Genomic DNA, 7,201 nt, shown 5'->3' with positions numbered 1-7,201 from the left:
AATGCTACAAAACTCTATTATTATTCCTCTGACCTTTCATTCACGTGCGTATGTGCATGAAGAGAGAGATGGAGATGTAATACAGACACTGCCCCGCAAGTAATGTCTGGAATTTACTGACCGTATTTCTGCGTGGATCAGGCTATTATGGGTACTTACCATGGGACTCAGCCAACTTGTGCAGAAAATCAGTGCCAGATAGGGTATCTGCATGTGGAAATGATTTTCAGTGTCAAGTAGTGTAATGACTGTGGTAACAGTTCAGTCCAGACAGTATAATGAAACCTCACTGGACATGATGACTTAAGGCCAAATTGCATTATACAAGCAGCTACTTGTTTTCTGTTTTTTCATCTCATACGATAGACCTATTGACATGAGCAGTGTCACCTCTGCTAGCTAGGCAGACAGACACTTTTCAAAGTGGCAGTTCTATTTATATTTATCAGGAGAAGAGCAAGTGACCCTATTCACTTCCAGTACAGTGTCCCTCCAGTGGCTGTTGCTAGTGTCTTTCCTTGTGTTTCTTTTTAGATTGTGAGCCCTTTGGGTAATCCATCTACCTACCTACCTACCTACCTACCTATGGCTGGGTTCACACAATCACAAGGATCCTGATTAAAAAGTTAATTAGAATTGGTGAGCCCAGTAGAGCTGATTGTGTGAACCCAGAATTTCAGGGCAATCCTGGTCAAACTGCTCCAGTTAACCAGCATTTAACCAGGATAGACTGAATCCTAGTTATTTCTGCTAATTAAATGCTGGTTAAGCGGAGCAGTTTGGCCAAGATTACCCCAAAATTCTGGGTTCATACCATCAGCTCCATTGGGCTCACTAATCCTGATTAACTTTTTAACCAGGACCCTTGATATTGTTTGAACCCAGTCTGTATTTTTTTTAAACTTGTTTTAAAAGGTTTAAAAACAAAAACCAAAACCCAGGCTGTGCTGTGGATTGGAGAAGGAGAGGCGTTTTGATGACAACATCACAAATATCAACCATTCAGCACAGCCCACAGCTGTTTCCACACACAAAAAGTACATTTGTATTGAGTATAGTTAAGGACCCTTCCAATTTGACCCCATTGCTCTAAAAACATTACAAGTGTTATCACCCTTAGAATTTCTGAAAAATTCCTTCAGCTCTAGAAGGTTGTTAATTAACAGGAGAATCTCATGGCTTTAGTCTTGGTATTTTTCTGATTATAAATTGCTACTAGAGTTTTTATTTGTTTTTCTGATTTGTTGTTATGGCTTACAGCTAACCCCTTACTTTTAGTAAAATGTTTTAATATTTGCACTGTGCTGGTATTTCACCCGTTCCTTGCTCTCATTTTGCATGGTTCATATGAGCAAACTACTTTCATGCACTGGGGCGGGCGGGGGGTGGCGAGAAAGAAAAAGGAAAAATAAGCAGCCAGTTGCAATATGTAAATAGTTGCTCTTGGAAACAAGGTTTTTGTGTATGTAAAAGTGAAAAAAAAAAAAGGTTAGAAAAAGAAAAGAACAGAGCCAGTCCAAGACCTTCTGGTGAAAGGTGGATCATCCAAAAGGCAATCCTCCCATCCTATGAAAAAACATGACCCACAATCCACATGGAAGTTCTCTCGCACGGGCCTCATTGAAATAAGCAGGAGCTGTGCAAGAGCACTACCCAAAATTCACTGCCTGAAGTGGCTGCTCCACATTGCCTAAGGACGGAGCCACCAAAAGATGAGGAAGTGTGGCACTGTTTGTGTATAAGATATGATTGCACAACTTGTATATGTGAGAAATAAATGGTGTGGGAAGTATTTTATGTATGTGAAACACAGAGGGAGAGAAGCAGGAACCAGGAAGTTGTTCCTGAGTGAGTTAATATGAGGGAGAGAGAGAGAGTGAAAGTGAGAAAAAGAAAATTTGAGTAGGGACATATAGGGGTTTGAGATAGCTTTAAATGCAGACATGTATAAATGCAAAGGTGATGTGGAAACAATGGGTGTGTGAGATATGTGTCTGCATGCAGCTCTTAGCATTATTATTATTATTATTCGCATTTTATATCCCGCTCTTCTTCCAAGGAGCCCAGAGCGATGTACTACATACTTAAGTTCCTCCTCACAACAACCCTGTGAAGTAGGTTAGGCTGAAAGTGAAGGGACTGGCCCAGAGTCACCCAGCAAATCTCATGGCTGAATGGAGATTTGAACTTGGGTCTCCCCGGTCCTAGTCCAGCACTCTAACCACTATACCGCACTGGCTTCTTTAGAGGTTCTGTGTTCCCCCCCTGGACATTAGATGGGATAGAGGGTGCCTCTGTGCATGTTAAAATTATTTTTCCTTAACAGTGGGGCAGCTACAGACATATACACATTCCTCCTCCCCCACCTGTGTGTGCACCACTACAATTTTGGGAGCAAAACTCCTGGGACATGAGAGGAGGTTTCCAAGAGGTCTTGAGCCCCACATCTCTGTTTTTGGAAGAGGCAAGATTAAGCCTTGGTGAACTTGCTGTCTTCCACACTAAGCTGGTTTACACGTGTATGGTCATTGTATCATCCAGTGACACTGTGCTTGTGTGAGACCAAGCCATCCCAGATCTAACGGACAGGCTTTGATTTCAAAGTTCTATCACCCCAGGGTTAACTAGATGTGACAGCAGCAATTCTGTGTGTTTTTAAACACAGATCTGTCTCAGCCATGTAGACAGAGAGGCTGGTGGTGTGTGTATGTGTGTGTGTGTGTGTGTGTGTGTGTGTGGAGGGGTAATCTGTTTTTTTCCAGATCAAAAGAAATTGAATGAGTGAGGAGTACAGAATCCTGCCCCCTGTGTGCTTTCCTCTCTGAGTGATTAGGGTAGATATGTGTTGAAAACACTTGGATCTGCTGCCATCAGGTCTCATTTGGACTTCAGACACAATGCTCTTGAATGACAGTTCATTCACACATTCTGTTGTTATCAATCACCAAATGTACAGATAGTGCTATATAAACAGTTAATACAGGCACTAACCTGGCCATTACCTCAGGTGCTGGTATTTCTGTGACAGAGAAAAATGGAAGCGGCGAGGGGAAGAGAAAGAAAGAAACAAGTTGTTTTTCTTCTTCTTGCAGAGTAACTAACACGATGTAATGATAACTAAAACCCCTGATTTTTCTATTGCCAGCATGGTGTAGTGGTTAGAGTATTGAACTAGGGTTGGGGACCCCTGAGGTCAAATCCCCACTCAGCCACAAAATTTACTGAGTGAATCTGAGCCAGCCACTTATCTCTCAGTCTAACCTACCTCACAGTGGTGTTGTGAGAATAAACATAACCATGTACACTGCTCTGGGTTCCTTGGAGGAAGAACAAGATATAAACAAAGGAAGGAAAAGAGATATGAACTCTGTTCATGTTCAGAGGTGCTTTCCTCTGATTACTTCAGCTGTGGAGTGTTGGCATCAAAAACAAATCTGGCAGCTGAGGCCTCGTGTGGGCTGGTTTAAATCAAGCCCCAGAGAATATCCCCATCCACCAGGATCTCCCAAACACTCCAGCTTTGTATTCACCTCCCCTAGAAAATGGAAGAACACAGAAGTGTTGAACCCAAGAAGGCCAAATGTGGTAAATTCTTACCACGTTCCTTGCCTCTGAGAGATAGAGGAGGTGTTAGATCGGCGGGGCGGGGTGGGGGTGGGTTGATGCAGTATTATTGTTAGCTTTTGACTGAGTCCCTTCTGTGCTTTGCCGTTCATTTAAAATTCCGATTTAAAAACCAAAAGAGGCTCTTTAAAATTTCCGCATTAGCATGCCGTTTGTATGTTAGGCCAAGATGCTCGGGGATGCTTTTTGGCAGAAGTCGCCCTCTGACAGCTTTTGCCAGCAATAAAACAACACATGAATAAATGAAAGTCAGGCGCTTTTTACAATTTCTTCCTTTCCCCAGTATGCGGTAACAAGGTGGTGAGGGCTTGGGGCTGGAGATGGAAGGTATTTAGGCCTGGATCACACTCCATTTGTGTGTCTGTGTGTGTGTTTGGGTTTGGGGGTGGGGAGTATCCCTTGTACTGCTATGGAATGTATGATTTTTCTCCTAGTTTTTGCAAGGGGGTAGTTAGTATCCAAGGGAGAATGCTTCCCTCCACCTTCCCCTCCTGCCTCTCCCCCCCTCCTTCCTTTCCTCTCCCCCTTGGGGGATCTCTTCCTTCTTCATAAGGACAGATGTCTCTTTTGATGAGGACACGAGGATTTGGCTGGCTTCCTGGGCCAGCCCAACTTCATTAATGGGCTTTCGCGCAGCTCGGGAACAGGTGGGGTCGGAGAGCGAGCGTTCTCCAAAGGATGTCGCGCCACATAAAATACGACGATGCTGGCGGGTGGGTGGGAAGAGCCTGGCAGACGGTAGGATGGAAATGAGAGAGGGTGGGGGCTGGAGAAAGGTGTCTCTCTCATTCTCACATATATACACACAAGGCCATACTACACAATCTTTTTGCAGCATCAGTGCATATATGCCGGGCCTTATCGTACATAATCCTCACATCTTCCTTCAAAGTGGCATTTTGTGGCAAAGACAGAGAATTTTCTAAACCAGTCCAGTGTTTTGTACCTGGAAAATCAGTAGGACTCCTGTCAATAGTCTGTGTATTGTGTGCAACCTACTCAAAATTCTGTGTCAAGGTAACTGAAATACTACAGCAAATAAAGAATAGCAGAATTCTGCACCCTGCATATATTAAGGAAAGGTGCCTTATTTTGGATAATTTATTTTGCGATGTTTACTATTTTTCATAAGTTTCTGCTGGTCAGAGTTTCTGCTGGTCAGTTTCTGCTGGTCAGAGGTCGTGGCAAGGAACTGTACAGCCCACCCTTTGTCTACTGAATGTATGATCCAGCAACTCTTCTGGCTTCTAAGATTTCACCAAGTGTTACCCGCACAATTTCAAACATATCTTTGCAACCATAAAGGTTAGATATTTGCTTTAAAAAAAGAAAAAGACAGCTGAACTGGTCCTGCAAAACAGACTTTACCCAGTACCACAATCAGTGACCTACTACATTTTTCTTCACTGGATTTAATTACGTAGGGAGACTTACTATAAGCATAAAATAAACCCAAATAAGCCTATGGGAGAGCCCCTTCAATTCACAAGCTTATTTCCATAGAATGGCAATGGAATGGGGCTTCTCTCCCTCCAGTCACATTGAACATAGGAAACACCTTGAGGCTGTTCCCACGATCAGGCAAAATCGGGCTAGGGGAGCCTAGCCTGATTTCGTCTGACTGTGAGAACCACGGGGCTCGCAGGAGAGCCCGGTGGCCTCCAAGCAGTTAACCTGCTAAACTACCCCTGCCCTAAAACTAGGTTTGCGGTTTTTTGAATCGTGTGTTGCCGCGGTGAGGCTCTGCAGCAACTCATGAGTAGACCGCCAACCGGGAGGCTTAAAAGCAGCCTCCCGGCTCAGGGGTCTCTCCAGCATGCCTCATGTAATGGAGCCGGCAGTTGTGTGGGCGGCCAGCTCAGACTGCCTGCTCATGTGTGGGGAGAGCGGGCTAAACCCACTCTCCCCACTAATCCACTCCAGGCTCTTCTCACTGATCATGAGAAGAGCCTCCTTGATTCACTGAACGTAGGAAACTCCTGAGTCAGATCCTTGATCCATCTACCTTAACTTTGTCTGCACTAATTGGTAGCAGCTCTCCAGGATTTCAGAGAGGGTCGTTCCCAGCCTTACCTAGAAATACGAGGGCTTAAACCTAGAACCTTCTGCATGCAAAGCAGGTACTCCTACCACTCAGCCAAAACCTCTCCACATTCTGTGGCTTTTCTGTGGAATTGCAACCTTCGTGCAGGCTTGAACATGGATAGCACATTCAGTGCTCCTTGAGCACCTGCTGGATCTCATTCGCAATGTCAGCAGTGGCACAGCCCTTCTTCTCATTCTTGCCCCATTCGGCAAACCTCTCAGTTTTAGATTGACAGGAGACCCTCGTTATCTGTGGTTTTACATACCGTGGTTTCTTGTATCTGCAGACGGGTCTTAGAGACCCAGTTTCTAGATCTGCAGTGTGAAATATAGACAATTTTCACCTATCTGCAATTCCTGAGTGGTTGGAAATGACGTCCGATGTCTTTTTCAGCCACTCAGGAACTGCAGATTTCCGACATTCCCGATGTTTCAAGCACAGAGCCATTTTCAAGTGCAGAGCCATTTCAACTAGAAATAAGAGGATGTGGGGAGCATTCCTGGAGACCTGGATCACTACTGTGCTTTTCTACCCTTATTTACTCTTGACCCCTCACTGATTTTTTAGCATCTTTTTAAGCTCAAGGAACTATCCCCCCCACCCGCCCCAATCATCATAGGGTTAAGGTGTCTTTATTCACGATTCCGTTCCTTGGGACAAAACTCAGCCCAAGGAAATCTACTTTGCCCTTTGTGTGCGTATGCCAGTACACATTTGTGTACTTTGTGTACTTTGTGTGCATAAAGCCAGTAGGAGCAAGTGGGGGGGGGCATAGCTATAATTGAGCGAAAGGGTTCAAAGAACACGGGCCCCCAGCTCCTGAGGGCCCTCCAGATCCATCCCTCCCTATTTTTTTTCATTATCTCCCTCACTCTTGGGGGCCACCACAGAGAGGGATGAACACAGGCCCCGTCTCCCCTAGCTACGTCCCTGGGCTGGGGCACAGAAAGGGCAAAGTCGATTTCCCACATGTTGGACTGCCAAAGAGAGAGAAAACCAGCATATTTTGCACTCATGTGCTCATCCCAGACACAAACAAAAGTGAGCAAATGAGGAACAGCTCTCTATCTCTGTAATGACTGATGATTATAAAGAAAAACACTGAGGATGTGAAGAGTGTCTTTCCGTCAAGTAACCCTTCATCAAGGGAGTAGTGGGGTGGGGGGGAAGAATTGTTTGTCTGAGGGGACTTTCCCACCTCTGGTGCTGCCTGTGGATACAGGCCTGATTACCTAAATCACAATGAATGTCATGAACCCCACCTCTCTGCCACTTGTCTGCTGAAGGAGAGCCCAAGTTCAAGTTTTGCCAGATCTCCGCTCAAAAGAAGAGCAGTGACTGTGGATCTGCCATTCTGAATGTTCCATTGGTATATCCAGGTGGTTCTGATTTGGTGCACAGGCAGTCACCTAAACCAGTGCTCTTGGTTGACCTCAGAGTAGGGTTGTCATATTCTGGCTTTCAAAATCCGGGAGTTTATTTTATTTTACA

This window comes from Hemicordylus capensis, chromosome 6, assembly GCF_027244095.1.
Source record: "Hemicordylus capensis ecotype Gifberg chromosome 6, rHemCap1.1.pri, whole genome shotgun sequence".
Classification (NCBI taxonomy): domain Eukaryota; kingdom Metazoa; phylum Chordata; class Lepidosauria; order Squamata; family Cordylidae; genus Hemicordylus; species Hemicordylus capensis.
The sequence above is the reverse complement of the archived record's forward strand: the minus strand, read 5'-3'. Positions refer to the sequence as shown.